The sequence below is a fragment of the Rhea americana genome, unplaced genomic scaffold (genome assembly GCF_003343005.1).
Source record: "Rhea americana isolate MKP2758 unplaced genomic scaffold, rheAme1 scaffold_63, whole genome shotgun sequence".
Lineage (NCBI taxonomy): Eukaryota > Metazoa > Chordata > Aves > Rheiformes > Rheidae > Rhea > Rhea americana.
Genome location: NW_028186790.1, coordinates 1,940,155 through 1,957,256, shown reverse-complemented (window position 1 = coordinate 1,957,256; position 17,102 = coordinate 1,940,155). Strand labels below are relative to the sequence as shown.

General features: G+C 41.6%; 1 long non-coding RNA gene and 1 other non-coding gene across 2 annotated transcripts in view; one reads left to right on the top strand and one right to left on the bottom strand.

Moving 5' to 3' along the window:
- The window catches only part of LOC146586977 (uncharacterized), a 58,605-nt gene that overhangs the window by 30,078 nt on the left and 11,425 nt on the right, over nt 1-17,102 (top strand). The gene's annotated exons all lie outside the window — the stretch shown is intronic.
- TRNAR-ACG (transfer RNA arginine (anticodon ACG)) lies at nt 30-102 on the bottom strand. Its single transcript has one exon. It is a non-coding gene; the product is annotated as a tRNA-Arg (tRNA).

Sequence of the window (17,102 nt, the reverse complement as noted above, 5' to 3'; positions counted from 1 at the left end):
CTGTGGCCAAGCTGTACAAAGGAAAAGGTCGAGCCAGGCAGGAGTCGAACCTGCAGTCTCCTGATCCGTAGTCAGGCGCGTTGTCCATTGCGCCACTGGCCCTGGCTGTCATGTCTGAATTAGCCATTTCTACCTGTGTGAAATGCAAGGCAAACTGGAAATGTAGCACGTAACAATTATTCCTGTCAATGGCTGCTCCACCTACGTTAAAATGGAGAACTGTGCCCCCTGCACCGGCTTTTCATGATCATAGAGTCACAGAATCAGTAAGGTTGGAAGGGACCTCTGGAGATCATCTAGTCTGACCTGCCTGCTCAGCAGGGTCACCTAGAGCATGTCAGACAGGGTTGCATCCAGGTGGGCCTTGAAGATCTCCAGACAAGGAGACTCCACAACCTCTCTGGGCAACCTGTGCCAGGGCTCCGTCACTCTCACAGGGAAGAAATTCCCCCTCACGGTCAGGCGGAGCTGCCTGTGCTTCAATTTCTGCATGGGCAAATAAATATTCTGGGCTGTGATCTTCTGGGAGGGCTCACAGTGGCAACGTGCATAGGGGGAAGAACCCTGGCTGGAGGATTTTCCTTTTGGGACAGCCAGGGCAGCAAAGGCAGGACTGAGAGAGAGAAATCAAATCTCACGTTCCAGCCAGGTGTCAAGCAATGATCTATCCCTTGGTGTTGCATTGCAATTGCAATCATGCTGCCTTACACTACCTTTAATTCTTTTTCTGTCTCCACATGCTTATTTTTAAGGCTGATTAACAAAACCGGTAGAGCCATGGGGGAATTGGGTGATCTACTTCCCAGGAAATTTTGTCAGTCGGGAAAAGAGTTTGTTCTGAAACAGGAGGATAAAGTGAATAAAACAAAACTTCCCAAACACCCAGCTTCAAAATGAACATTTTGAAAAAGGTAAATTTCAGGCCTATACAACTGTCTTCTTTTGATAACACTGAAATTTTTCATCCTGACTGTGGGCTTTAAGAAGTGTCCATCACAGATTATGATTCTCCAAAAAGTTTTTAAATGTAATTTGAAAATAATAGTGCTTTGAATATGCTTGATGTATGCTACTTTTCCTTCTTTTCCACTTTGTTCCCATAGAAATATTTTTGTTGCTTTTGAAAAAAATAGTGTATTTGAAGGAAAAAAATGTTGTCCTGAAAAATATCTGTATGACTCCAAAAACCATGTGCATCTGAGGGTTTTCTTGGAACAGCTAAAGTCAGAGCTATGCAGTTCTTCAGTGCTAATAATAATAGTGCTAATAACTGTGCTACTGATGGAGTGATTGCAGATGGGAACATAAGGATTTTTGGCTCTGAATGCTTGTAAATRGGGGGAAATGGAKCTGGRTGAGGCRGAGATCCAACTCTAGCTGTGATCCTCAAGRAAAGAGGAGCTTCCATCCATTCTGCTCTTCTGGCACCTGGTGAAGCTCACAGGCCATTTGTTTTAGCAACACTACCATTTCCAGCCCATTGCTACGTGGGTACCATAGTGTCAGGTCTTTGCTCTCGTCTGCACATGCACATGCCARTTCCMRCCCTGCTTCTTTTARTTAGATCATTGCTGTGAACTTCAAATTCAGGGCTTCATTCGGGAGGTAGAGATCATAAAATTAATTTTTCCATCCTGCTCCTTCCCTGATGCTCAGTTCGATGACTGCATTCCAATGTGGCTTTTGGCCAGTGGCCTTTAGTAATTCACTCTCAAAGACGTTCTTTCCTCACAGCTTCTTTGCCTGGGAAGGCAAGCTTAGTCCCGAGATAAACAACTCCTAAGTTTTCAAGGAGAAGCTAATCATTTCCTTTCAGCCTTAATTTCCCAGAATGTAGAGTCAAAATGGCAGYAATAAACATTATGCCACAGATCTATTTCTCCTCTGGCCTGTGGCTACAAGCCCTGMCTAAGAGTAATATGARTCTAGACAAGCTAACTGAAAGGAGGCTGTACCTCTCCATACTCAGCCCTCAATACCTGGACCTCTAAAGTGTTGCAGATTAGTAAAGTTGTTCTGTGGCAGCGCTGAGAAATCTCAGTGAAAGGTCAAGAGCCCATTTATGTTGCACATGGAAACAAAAAGCCCTAAGGACTAGTGAGGGGCTAGTGAGAGGCCATATATAAATATTAACTAGTAAGACAAGGTGGGAACATGTGGTAACCTTGAGGCAAGAAAAACCGTATGAAAAAAAATGAGATGTCTGTGAACTTCCTTGTTGACTACTGTCAAAGTATTTTGGTGATTGTCTGGGGATGGGGTGAAGTAATGGGATGTTGGCAAGCTGGAAATGAGTTGGCCTGGATAGTAGGCAAAATTCTGCACCATAGTTTCATTTAATATACAGTGCTGTCTTGTTCCTGTAAAGAGCAAGGCCTGCCGCAGCAGGTGCTACACAGTTGTGTGGGAAGTCATGGTCTCCGCAACGCTAAGTAGAGTACATACTCTACAGCCGGAGACGACTTGGTCAAAGAGCTTAGGGAAGGCATGTCATGAGTATTGAACTCCATGGTTACTGCTCCAGCTAAAGATCATGTTTTCAGTGAGGTAAGCAAAGAAAAGAGGGAGGGAAACAGGAAAAGGTGGACATAGATGTTGGTCATCTTTAAGGTGGGAATGATTAGAACATGTCTGAGGGTGGAAGTAATCTGAATGTGTGCGGAGACTGGGARAGTGAAAAGGAAAGTCTGGCAGCAGGAGGAATCTGGGTTTTTGAGGAGGAAAATTGTTGAGGCAGCCTTGACAGCAGAAAATGTGTGTCAGGTGCTGATCTGAAAGGCATGATGGAGTGGATCTSAGTTGTTAGTAATGAAGCAAACCTACAAAATGCCCTGCAAGGAGCAATCAGGCCCTGGCAGCTTAATCTCCTCTTTTTAAATTCTGTCAATATGTTTGAGGGCTTTATTGTTTGTTTGCTTTTCATTTTTATGATGCTTCAGCATTCAAAGCTTGAATGTATAGGACTGCAAAGTGAAGACTTGGTCCCAAAGGAAATACCAGGCTGTGACTGCTATATGGGCTGTGTGCATATCAGCAAGCAGAAAAACATATAAGCTCCAATAGCTTTTTTAATGGCAGCAGAATCCCTTTAGACGACTTACAGACTTTCCCCCAAAGCWATTGCACGGCCAGCTTCTAACATACTGCACTCCTCATTTTAAATAAGAACATCTTTCTGTACTACTTACTTTTTTGCAATGTACCCAAAGGTATTTTATTGCTGGTGTATTTTGTCCTGCAGTGTAAAATTTAGTCACCTAGTGGTTTTAATTTTAAAAAGTCCTTTTTAGAATATACTTTATCAGTCAAGAAAAGCTGTGGAGTAATATAAGTACATTTAAGAATGACGTGCTTTCAGGATAGAAAGACTTTTAAGATGCTGGGATTTTCTGACACACAGCATTATAAATATGGGTTGAACACAGGATACTGAAATAAAGAAGTTTTATAACTCTTCTAACTAGGAGAATGGTAGGAAGGCTTTAAAATGGTTTAAATTCAGAAATACTGTTTCAACTTTCCCATTTCCGGACACTTCAGTGCCCTTGTACCTCCTTTTCTCTGACCAAGTCTTCTCCCAAATAAACAACTCATCCCTAATTACTATTCCCTGGTGGCCCAGTTTTGCTACATCAATACTCAAATCTGGTATCTTTGATATTATTATCTAAGTAATCTCACTCTTATTTAGTATATCTGACAGGTTCCCTAGACACTAAGACCTTGCAAGACTGTACTCTCCCAAAGGTCCCTGCTGCTCCCTTTCAGCTATCTGTGAAGTTTGGCCATTTCACACAAAACTTCTTTTTGACAACCTGTGCAATCCAGCCATCCCTCATGGCATAATCTGTAACTTTTGTCAGCTTTGCATRTTGCTATGTGTCACATCCAGCAATTTCGCCTGTCCTATCCAGCAGTTTCCTACATCCTGTTCAGACAGCCTAATGTCTAGCCAGAGCCTAGTAAATGATCCATTCGTTTCCTGCAGCCCTAACAGGGATCTGTATYTGTAGAAAAGCTGTCGGAAGACTATGCAGTAATGGTCTGACATTCCCACTATGTGTAGCTTCCTCCTTTCTYGATAAATCTCCCCTTTCTGCAGCTGGAAGCCAGGTGATATGTGCATCTGAAGTGTCACGCAGGGACAGAGAGAGTACTGATGTGCTCTTGACAGCCAAGTTATGACCTCTTGAAAGTCTGAGATTAGTAGTAGTATGTTCTACTTAGTTAATAATGTGTAAATCCCATAATTTAAAGCATAATGTTTCTTTATTTTTTGAATTTCTTCATTTCTGGAAGTGTTATTGAATCTTTTTGTGGGTGTATCTGCTCTCTCAAGTGTTGTGCAGAATGATTAAATGTGTAGTTTGAATAAGTATTAAAAGAATTGCCTTGCCAAAGTATCCTATGCACTGCTGAGCGGGTAGAACTTTACAAGGTAATGCAGGGTAATTCTCCATTGCATGGAAGTCACTAAAAGAGTGAATTTAAATTGCAGTCATTTTGATCTGTGAGAGAGAACTTATCAAGGGTGCAAGTGAAGAGATAACCACAATGGGGCACTAGGAAATYTTTCAGGAAGAGGAAACGTGGAGATAACAAAGAAAACCGGTCTCATATCTTCCAGTAAAATAAATAATTCATACCCTTTAAATACATCAGACCAAGAAGAAAAGCAATATCTACAAGCTTCTTAGCATCTMTTTCCCTTTGGCTATATATATTCTTATCTCTGTTAGATCATAGGGCCTCTACCTGGAGGGGTGAGATGGTCTCCTGCCATTTCTAGAGCTGGCTGGCTGCCGTGTGGTCTGACCTCTAAACGTGCACAACTTGCAGGCAGGCACCAGAGTTTTCCAAATCCTCTTCACCATGGCAAAAGTCCATACAGTTCTGCTTTGGAAATAGATGTTAATGTCTGCTCTTTAAATTAAACATTCATATTCCCACTGAACCAATATAAATACTTTTTTTTTTTCTAAAGCTAGTGAAAGTTACTTGAAATCTATTTGTGTTTAGAGAGACACTTGCACTACTGTCACTTTTTCTCAGGCATACCTTCTGTCTTGATTAAACCTTTAAAATTTTTCTCCCTCTACTTCATTATTAAATCTGTAACTCTTCATTTTGGACAGAGAAATTCCCCAGCCCTTATCCACAACTTATTCTAATCCAGAGTTTCTGCTTGTTAACTACAGAAGTCAACACTGGGCTTCTTTTCAGCCATATGTTTTTAGGAAAGGGAAGAAAAATACATCTGCAAAGGCAAAAGAAGATGAATAGCTCTTAAGATCTGCCAGTCGATCTAACAACCTTTGGTTTCTACTTCTGTCATGGAGAGAATGAGAGAAAAACCATTTCCGAGCACACTAAAACAAAGCATTAGTTAGACATGGATAGCTACTAAAGTGACTGTTTTCAATTTTTAAATGGAAAATATTTTATTCTACCTAGAAAAGTGTAAATGGGAGATTGCCAAAAATTTTATTGCTTATTAGCAAATGTTATTTTTGGATCACTCTGCAAACAGGGAAAAAGTAATTCTTCATTATATAATCTCAGTAAATAAAAATCTTGTTTTTAAAATATTTTGATGCTCTTACAATTCTTCTAGTGCAATTTCATATGGCAATAATCTGCTTCACATTAAGTGTCACTGCAGCTGATGGCCATCTTGTCGCATAAATTATTAAGCAGTAGAAATGAAACATCTTCCAGGGGTAATTACTTAAACAATAATAAAAACGGGTATATAACGTATACATGTTAACACCTTTGTAATGACAATTGCTGCTCTTGGAAGCTTTTTCAGTAGCTATGCCTTGTGATTTAGCACACTTGCTAAAATAATAGCACTCTAAAAATCATGTAGAGCAATAGGAAAACCAGAGTGAAATGAATTTGGACATTCTTGTCTTGTTCCAGATGGCCAGAGTCTCCTTCAGAAAAATGCTATCACCTTTGGCTGTCTTGTCATAATCCTTGAATGAGAATACCAAGAATGGGATTAGAAACTGAGCCTGGGATGTGCTACTGWGGGTACCAGATCAGAGGACTTCTGCAGCACAGGAAAGCATACACTGCCATCATGCTCAGCTTTGCCGCTTAGATGGTGTGAACATCTGGGCCCTCAGTTTCTGTCTAGAAGCTGTGTCCGGCGTATCTATGCCTCTAGAGTGTGCTGATTGCCCTCAGTGGAGCATATTCCAGGATTACCTTAAGCAATGTGCTTTAAGACAGTACATCTGAGAGAGCTCTTTCTTTAGGGAAGAGGTTAGKGCAATGAGTTCCTGATTTGGGGATCTTTTAGCTTTTTCCAGACCAGCAACTCTTTCAATGGGAAGAGGTAGATTCACTGCTCCAAGGGTTCTAGGGCATGACTGAGTTTGTTTCTGAAAATAACTCAGAAAAAAATCATTTAGTCTTCAAAAGGGCCAAGAAGGAGGACCCAGRCGACTATAGGTCAGTCAGCCTYACCTCCATCCCTGGAAAGGGGGTGGAACAGCTCATTCTGGATGTCAYCYCCAGGCATATGGAGGAAAAGAAGGTGAACAGGAGTAGACAGYATGGATTCACCAAGGGGAAATACTGCTTAACGAATCTGATAGCCTTCTCTGATGGAATGACAGGCTGGGTAGATGAGRGGAGAGCAGTGGGTGTTGTGTCCCTTGACTTCAGCAAGGCTTTTGACACTGTCTCCCATAACATCCTCCTAGGCAAGCTCAGGAAGTGTGAGTTAGATGAGTGGACAGTGAGGTGGATKGAGAACTGGCTGAAAGGCAGAGCTCAGAATGTCGCCATCAGTGGCGCGGAGTCTAGTTGGAGGCCTGTAGCTAGTGGCGTCCCCCAGGGCTCAGGACTGGCTACCATCCTGTTCAACTTCTACCAAGTTGGGAGGAGTGGCTGATACATCTGAGGGCTGTGCTGCCATACAGAGACCTGGACAGGCTGGAGAGTTGCACGGAGAGGAACTTCATGAGGGTCAACAAGGGCAAGTCCTGCACGTAGGGAAAACTAACCCCATGCACCAGTACAAGCTGGGGGCTGACCTTGTGGAGAGCAGCTCTGCAGAGAAGGACCTGGGAGTGCTGGTGGATGACAGATTGACCATGAGGCAGCAATGTGCCAAGAAGGCCAATGGTGTCCTGGGGTGCATTGGAAAGAGTGTTGACAGCAGGTCGAGGGAGGTGATCCTGCCCCTCTCCTCAGCCCTGGGGAGGCCCCATCTCGAGTCCTCTGTCCAGTTCCGGGCTCCCCAGCACAAGAGCTACTGGAGAGAGTCCAATGTAAGGCTACAAAGATGATCAGAGGGCTGGAGCACCTGCCCTATGAGGAACGGCTGCGAGAGCTGGGCCTGTTCAGCCTGGGGAAGAGCAGACTGAGGAGGGATCTGATCAATGTGTACAAGTACCTGAAGGGAGGGTGTCAAGGGGACAGGGCTGCACCCTTTCCAATTGTCCCGTGTGACAGGACAAGAGGCAATGGGCAGAAATTGAAGCACAGGAAGTTCTGCCTGACCGTGAGGGGGAATTTCTTCCCTGTGAGAGTGACGGAGCACTGGCACAGGTTGCCCAGAGAGGTTGTGGAGTCTCCTTCTGTGGAGATCTTCAAGGCCCACCTGGACGCAACCCTGTCTATCATGCTCTAGTTGACCCTGCTGAGCAGGGAGGTTGGACTAGATGATCTCCAGGGGTCCCTTCCAACGTTACTGACTCTATGATTCTATAGTCCTGCTCTGACCTCTGCTGTTCTTTCTTTGTGCCCCACAGTTTTATTTCCTGAGGATGTAATTTTTGTTTGACTAGGACCTTTAGGATAATTTATAGGGAGGTTGAGAGCTGCTTGATAGCAAGGAGCAAGTTATAGTGTGTGATTTACTTGTGGTTTTAGTTGCTCTAAAATCTGTGAAAAATTATTACAGTTATGCTGGGAAGTTTTCAAGATAATTGCTTTGCACTTGGAATGAATGCTGAGATATTCCTGACTTCTTTTAGTCCACCACAGAGTTATGCTCCCTTTCTTCTGCAGAAATGGCTTTTATTCATCCCAAAGAATGGGATCCATCAACTTCAGTTACCATCCAAAGCTTCCTGGTCATGTCAGGTAACATGTTTTGTTTCAGTTAGCAGAGTAAAGGTGGCCATTTGCCCTGATGAAGCTGACAAGCAGTAAGTTGTTAAATTGCAGAAACTCTATTTCTGTCACTCATATGTCAGAAATGATAGATTTACCAGGCATGGACCTCCGAGCACTTTGAAGCTAAGGGCTTGTCTGAGTTCAGATGCTGTGTCACGTGAGCCATGCTTGCTAGTGTGGACAGGTTTGCTGCATTATGTGTTCCTATCCTAGTGTCTGCACTTTCCTCTTAGGGATTAGGCCATACGCTTGAATACCATCATATTAGGACCTGGTAGAAGTTTAATTGAATCTATATTTAGGAAGGTACTGACAGAGCCTATGCTAGCATCAGGTAAAATAAACCATAATAAGCTGCTGAAGACATGCAGTAGCAGCTGCAGTCATCCCTAAAAGCTAATAAAGAAAAAGAAAGCATGCTTTCTTATTCAAGTTTGCCCAGAAGCCCATAAGAATATGGGAAGAAGAGGAAGATCCTACCTTTCTGCTCCAAAATTATCATTAGATTCATGGATCCTTAGTGTTCCCAGTTCCTGTATCCAGGTGCACAGCCTAGAAGCATTCTGAGATGCTGGGAGATTCCTCCATTCACACTGCCTTCATTTTCCCCCTTGRTTGCCACAAAAGGAAACCCTAGGAATGAAAACTGGAAAGGGGCTGCAGTCCCTTTGGCCAAGGCCCTGTCTGAACCTCCATGGAGGCTGTGGGAACACCACCCCGCAGCCTAGCTGCTGTCAGCTGTAGGCACGCTGGAAGTTCGGGGATGGAAGAGAAAGCGGTGGCTTCTCTTGGATCAGTTAGTTCAAGAGGAAAGGTAGCTGTTTAGCTGTTTAGCATAAAAGCTTCTCTTTAAACACGCTCAGAGAATTTGTCTACTCTTTGTTCATTTTGGGAACTTGTTTTTCATCTGTGTGAGTTGTTTTCTATAAATCCTTGGTTAGATCTTTAGAGTGGATCTTGTTTAGCATACCGCAAAACTGCTGCTGTGGGATTCTGCCTTGCACTTCTTTCCTTAGGTTTTAAGAAATTCTAGCCTGTATATTACTGATTTAAGAGCAATAAATGTTGTGAGTAAGAACTAAATAGATATCATCTCAAACATCCCCTCAAGGGAACCTTGCAAGTAAAAGGAGAATCATACTTGTTAGACTGTGGATGTTTTCATTACAGATGGCCCTCGTAAATGGAACTAGGTGAGCTTTTATGACAGGTTTATACTGGACAGCTGTGAATGCCTGTACTGCTGAATGCCRTCTGCAAAGTGGTGAGGGAATTCTGGGCTTCTCTACAAGAAATGATTCTATCTAATATTGCTGGAGAGTGAGCCTGAAAGAGCATCTAAAAGATAGAAGAAAGTAAATGCCAGATTTTCTCTTTTTGTTTTACCTGCAAGTCTCTCCATCAGATCCGTTCCATGCCTGCAGTGCCTTTCTTCCTCTGCCAGGAAGACAAGAACTGACTCATTCACTCTAGGGTCAGTGAAATAGTGCAGCCAGCCTCAAACTTCAGGCTTTCACTTGTATCCAGCCACTGCTACTGCTGTAATAGGAACACCAGCTGTACTATTCTAACACTTGCCTGTCCAGATAAAGGAGCTTGCWTGCCAAACTTGCTGAGGATTTATTCAGTAAAGTTGCTCATCCTGGGTATATGTCACCTTGCTCATTCTGTAAGCATGGAAAATACGTGGTAACAATACGGCCCTAAAATTATAGAAAACTGATGCAATTTGGTTTTGCGGTTACAATATCCTCAGCCTACACAGATGTTGAGTGGGTATGTGAGGTCCCTCAGTTGGTAYAGATTAGTGAGGTTTGTTCCATTCTCAGTGACTGGCATGGCCCCTAGGGCTTGTCTACTGGGGAAATAAGTTTTCAGCATGCTTGGATATCCAGCTAAATGTGTGGGCACATTTACTTTTATTTGACATTCATCTATGCTCTTGAAGTGAGTAAGCTGTTAAAGTTTCCAGTTTGTGGATAATACAAATTATCCTCACTATCTTTGTCAAGTTTCTCGTTGACAGTGAGGAACTGCAGAAGGATATAATAAAACTGAGTGAATGGTCAAAAAGGCAGCAGATGAGCTTCAGTGTAGACAAGCGTGCAGTAGCTGTCCTGGGGAAAATAATCTAAATCATGCCTCCGTGATACTGGCAGTTAACTCAGGAAAGAGAACTTGGCATTACTATTGGCAGGTTTCTGAAATCACTGGCTTAATGTGCGGTGGCAGCCAAAAARCCAACAGAAAGCTGGGCATCATCAGGAAAGACATTAAGAAAAATCAAAGGATGCCCTTTTGCTGCTTTATAAAACTTTGCTACACCCATACTGTAAATGCTGTGTGCAGCTCTGGTCTCCACTTCAGGAGGGATGTGATAAGGTTACAGAAAGCACAGAGAAGGGCAATGAGGAACCAAAGTTTACAAAGTCATGAAGGCAGCAGATAAACTAAATGCAGAGCTGTTTTCCATTAAAACCCACAGTGCTTGAACAACAGGGTGCTCCTTGAAACTTGTAGAATGTCCATTTAAAACAGATTCTTAATGATATATATATTTTTAGACAGTGAACAATGAATTTCTGAAATTTGTTTCCATTAGAATAAGGATGTCTGTGGTCTGCTCCTTGCTCTTCCATGAAAGAAGGTTTTGTGCCAATGGTAGCTACCTAGTTAGGATGTGCGAGACATGGTCATATTCCACCGTTCAGTGTAGAACAGCTACCTATGCATRCTCTGAACAAACTCAGTAGGGTAAACCGATCCTCAGCAATCTCTTTCTTACTCTGCCAAACTTCCACGCAATAACCAAGTTAATTTAGGTWACTGTTTGTGGATCTGCAAAGTACAGAGAATCTTGCTGTGTAGCCAAACAGCAGCTGTCTTGTGCATTTAAGCTAAGGTATAYCAGCAAATCAAACAATGCTTGGGGATGCTCCAGAGCACAGAAACTCAGCCACCTACATCGTCAAATTATTAAAATGCTTCCTGGTATATCTTTAGAATGGTCCAGCTAGCACTCTCCRAAGGATTTTCTGGTTGTATTTGGGGAGTTAGCATGGAACGGGGACCATTTTCAATAGATATGTTGGATACAGCCACCCTGGTGTGGACTGTAACAGAGTCTTACAGTGTGGATGTGATCAGACAGTTCCATCTGGCCTCAAGTAACTCAAGAAACAGACCTTTGCACTGATTAATTTACTGGAATAGATATAACGAGAATACTGAAGATCTAGCGTTCAAATATTACTACTGCCTGAGGGGTACGGGTATAAAAGTAAGTCTCGTAGTGAGGCTGTACCCAAGAGTATATACTCTTCTGAAGTTGTCATACAACACAGTCTGTGGCTAGTCAAGCTAGAGAGAATGAGGAAAAAGCTGTTCATTCCAGTTAAYTGAATTTATTTTGAAGTCTGCCCTTGGTTTTAGTTCTAAAGGACTTAGGAACAAATGCTCTATTTGGCCCAAGCCACATTTGCCAAACACATAACCTCGGCCATGCATATTATTTGCATAGCCAATTTTTACTTCAACAGCTTGCCAAGCCAACTGTCCYATTTTTCCTGTATATTTATGCAATGAGGGTAGTTTTGGACAGTTCTGGTTCAGTGAGCTTATGGGGTAATGAGTTATCAGGCGTGTGGATTTCCACTGCACCTGTGTTTCTGGGATGTGCCCAGAGATTTCTGTGATGAGTCCTATATACYCATCTCTGACTCTTTTTGTAGCCGTGAGTGAACAGCTGCTTCCAAGACTGGGTGACTTACGAAGCATGACTGTGCCATTTGTGCAGGATGACAATTTTAGWGAGGAAACTACTTTGATGGTCAGCAGGGGAAAGGCAAAATTTGTGTAAAGCTTTAAAAGACTATCAGAGACAAAAGCATTGCAAGAAATTTTGGAAGTGTTTCAACCAAGGAAATGAAAAGATTTTGAATTTTGAATATGTCTCCTGATGGTAGTTTGCAAAGCAAATGCACATCCGATAACCAAGGAACCATTCAGTGTGAAATCTAGCGTACAGGAGATAGGTGCTGATGTCCTCTGTTTATCGTTGCTATAATGACTTATTGGAATCAATTTTCAGAGATTTTATTGTGCTGGGTGGAACCGACCACAGTTTTCAGATGTCAGGCTAAATCTCTGACTATTAAAAGGACTAGGGTACCATGTGTACTGTAGAGGATGGTGAGTAGTTAATCAGAGCAGAACTTTCATTTGTATGTAGCTTTGAAAAGCTTTATGCGTTACCTTTCACTTTTGGGCAAAGCAAGGAATGTCATGATGAATTTGCTAGCCCCAAGCTCCTAGTCTTGGAGCCGGACTGCAGCTAGAATTGCTGCACTGAGTCAGGCCTGAGGATTATTTTGTTCAGGTTTGAATTGCTGTCAGTGGGCAGCATTGAATGCTTCAGAATGATACCAGAAATTTTTACTCCTGCTTTTAACAGCCAAATATAGAATAAAATAATCCTAACATATATCCAAGAAATACCAATAAGCCTAAGACTTGAAGAAAGGCAGTTACTTTCCAAATAATTCAGCATCACTACTTCTTTTTGAGCCTTTTTTTGCTCTTTGCTAAATTCTTGCCTTGAAGAAATACCATGACACTTAATCTTATGGGTAATATTGTAATCAGTTCTAGCAGGGAAGTCATGGATGCACAAAAACTGTACCTGGGCTAGAGAATGTTACAGTCCTGAACTGATACCTTTTAACTRTAGTGTCAGGAGATTCCCCTAGAAAGTGAAATCCACAGCCTTCCTGGAGTCCCAGGGTTTAGTACCAGTGTTGCTGCATTATCCATTGCCTTTGTTTCTTCCCCATTAACAGCAGTTACCAGGGCTACAAAACACGTTACTCTGACCATTAAGAAGGCATTTATGGTAAAATTCCTGAAGCAGCACTCATTTATTTTCTGTAATGGACCAAGCACAATACTGAGTTTTTGCAGTTGTGACAGGGATTATACCACTACAATGAGCACATAGAAATTAGTTCTGATATCTTACCATGTCTTGGGCATGCTACCCCCATGGCTATGCASTAATGCAAACATCCATCCATGTTCTCCAAGTGACCAGACATGCAGTCTCCTGATTTAAAATCATTGCTCTTTCTACTATGAGAAAGGACATTGCTGTAAATGTAGTAATAAATGTTCATGTGCGTGTAAGGTGGTGGCACTGCTGACAAGTTCTGAAACAGGCTGGAAGTTACTTAAGCACAAGAAATGAATGCCAGGTATAAGGAGTTACASCTTTTATGTGATTAACCTACACAATTTCACAACAAGCTTTGAGKCCAGGACCTCCTACTGATCTAATTCAATAGATCTCAGGTTCAGCAAAGCCAGACTTTGTCCTAGTTATCCCTGTGCAAGCTTGACAAACTGAATTAGCCTGGATAATGCMGACTGACCTTTCTGCCATAGAAATACCTCTGCTGATAGATTCTCTCCTGATGCAAAGTATGTTAGGTCCATCCAGGCTTGGATTTTGCATCAAGTCATAGGCATGCAACTGTAAGCAGCTGTGTTGCTGCACCTTGATTAGTTACTACTGGCGAGGTGAACCACAGTAAATGGCAAGGTGCAGTCTGCTGCTCCTTTCAATTACAGTATAAAATGCATTGACATTAGCTACTGTGACACCAATAAGTTTTGCCTCACARCTGCAGCAGACTAACAATGTATGTGGTTGGAAAGTGCCACCTGGTTGCTCACAACCCCTTTAAACTTGTATCAAACTGAAAATCTGAATTAAAAAACTGATAATCAAAGCTCAATGATGTTTATATATCATCTGCTAGCTGATTTCTCAAAATCATGATTTAGAAAATGTTGAATTTCATATTAACTGGAAACATAGCTTACAGTGAGTTTTTACTGTTCTGTGAAATTAAAAGTAAAAAGGACAGAAAAGCTATGTACCTACTCTGTATACCTGAACTACTGGAATTCAACTAGAAATTTTTCTAAAGTATTTACTATTTTTTCTCTGGATGATTTTGAAGAACAACTTAGGATAGCTTGGAAATAGCAGGAAAATGCTGCCTTTTGAAAAGGGTAGGCCTAGAAACACAGATAATTTTATCCTTGATTCCAATAACGCAAGATTGGAAAAGACTTTAAAACTCCTGTTGTGCCTGACATGCGGCTAATTGTTCTGGTATTTGAGTTCTGAAAAGCAACACAATGCAGAGCCAAAATAGTTATTCTAGCCCTGTATGAGTAGAGCTGCATAGTACATTAGAGCAGTGTGATGGGCCTGAGCTTTTCTCTATGGCTTTTCCACCTGAGACCATAACTCCTCAGTTTTACAGCCCTAATCCAGACTCTACACTACCTGGCTCCTGCTCTTCTCTAATCACAGCCCCTGTCTCCCTCAGCCTGAGCGGTAGCCGCCGCTCTCTGAACTGTGGCTGTCTGCGGYGGTGGGCTGAGCTTTCTCCTTCGCCTGTCTCTCCTGCCAGAAAGACCCTCTGCTTCTACTATGGTGAAGCTTAAAAAATCATGTGCATAATAGGTAGGTTCTTAAAGTTACCCACCTTTAAGAAAAAGATGCATCAGTTCCTGATGGTGTGCTGTCTCAGGAAGCAATACCAACAGGTCTTGGACAAAGCTTGAAATCAGACATTTAAGGTGGCCTGGCTGGATCTCTGAAAYGACCCTCTGTTGAATACAGTCCAGAAAATTCGACTAGTTGGTTTGTGGGTTGGACTCATGTGTGGAAAAGCTAGTGAATTTCTGTCAGAAAACTTTCCAATCCACTTTTAAAGACTTCATAGTCTCTGAGGTTCTACAATACTTTGTTTTACTGGTTAACTGCATTTGCAGTTTAAAAGAAAAATACAGAGTATTCCTAGTCTGTATTGTCTAACTTTAGCTTCTGTTGAAACTTATTACCCCTCTAAGGTCCTCTTGTTAGTAGAAATACTTTCCCCATCTAGTTATGAACTACAGTGAAAACGTCTTTTAACTTCTTGGTCCACCTGGGTGAAGTTTCTTCAGTGCTTCAAGATGGGTAATGTGGGACTCATAACTGTAATATGTTGCAGAGACCAAAGATAAACACAGTCTCAAAAAGTAATCAGATGAATAAATAGGGGGAAAAAATGCATTTAGCTTTGATAGCCCCTAAACTGCAGCTTACTAGAAACTKCAAGGCTATACCAGAGGATGGGCTGTTTTATACTTGCTTGCTTTCTCGTCCCTTTTTATAAAGCTTACATTACAGGTCTTGATAGAGACATTACTAAGCTCAAATCCTTCCTGCAGCTATCCTTGTAACTAGCCCTGTTTTATAGGACTGGGGATAATTTCAGTGTCCTCCATCTCAAAGAGGAACTATGCTTCAAATGGAAAAGTTGAGTGAAGGTGTCRCAGTAAGGCAATTACATAAGAAATGACAGCAGAGAAGAAAATTTAAAATAACTATGACTATTTTAAGATGTGTATACCACAGGGTACAGTGCCATTGTGATGGGCAAACGAAAATGAGAGGAAAAGGCAGGGCATAGGGGACGGTATGAACAACAGTATTTTCTCATTTTAAACACAGATTGTGTGGTATCTGAAGGTCAAATGCAGAATACTGTTAGTAACTATTGAGGATGAATTTATTTTGGAGAAACACCAGATGCTTATTAAGTTTCAGTGAAGGGAATGTACAAAAGATGAAAGGAGCATTACTAGCAATGACAACAAAGGAACACAAGCAGGATATAAATATGCAAATAAATGCTTTTTGCACAGCATATGGCAAATACAGAATCAAACTATATATGGATCTAACTGTTTGCAAAGGATGATAAGTGCAATAACATCGTACAGAGCCAAATTGATAAGACCAATTAGAAAAAATATTAAAGGAATGTTAACCTTGCAATGAACATTTAAGCAGAGAAGACTCTTTTTCCCCAAGCTGTAAATTTTTCCTGGAGTGTGAAAAAAAAAATCCATAACAAATTTAAGATGTATGCCATAAACTAAATGTCTAATATGTAAAATCACATCCCTAGCACCGCTGCATAATTCCATTTTCTACTGCCTTTCATAGAAAACATATGGTAAAAGAGCAATATTGAAGGCAAAACAGCAGCTACATGTTGAAGTGAAATACACTTCCCCTGGAATATTAGCAGAGAAGATACTGCTACCGTTTTGAAAGGCTAAATCCAGGAAGACATTTAGCTGCATATTCTGACTCTTTCAGAGTAATGCCTGAACGCTTTACTGCAGGTGGTGCTTGCCATGGGTTTCCTTTTGCTTGCTTGCCTTGCTGATACGTGTTAGTAACCYAATTGATATTTTTTTTTTCACCCTGGCCCGTACTACAAGATACATAAGCTGGAAACCTTTTCTTTACTGAAAGCAAAAGAGGACTTCCAAGTATCCTTGAATAGCACTGCATTAGCATTGTGATATCCAGCAATAACACAAAACCTAATTAAGATTCGTCTGCACTTCAGCTGCATTGGTGTGATGCTTTCCCCTCCTCTGGATGGTCTCATGTGACAAAAGTGAAGTGGTAGGTTATAGAGAACCCATTTGCACAGCATATATATTTAAGTACTTGCTAACTCCAGTTCTATTTTGATATCAGCTGGACTGGCAATTAAAAGAAAGGTATGCATMTGCTTATATGCATTACTTGATGATGATCTGAAGTATATGAACAGATGACCCTGTGTATCTCTCTCATGTTGGGTAGGCACTTGGCAGCTCTGAGCTTCCACCTTTCTGTCTTTGTCAAGTTCCKACAAGCATTTTTAAGCCTTTGAAGTCCTTTCTATTTTTCTGATAAGACGTGTTGCAGAAATGCAAAGCATTGCTAGCATATGGTGACATACTCTTGATTCTTGAAGAATGGAAAAATCTGCATAATGGCGAGAAAAGAGTTGAGAGGAGAGGAGCTGTAAGAGAGATAAAAAGCAGCCTCTTAAAAGTGGATTCTCTTG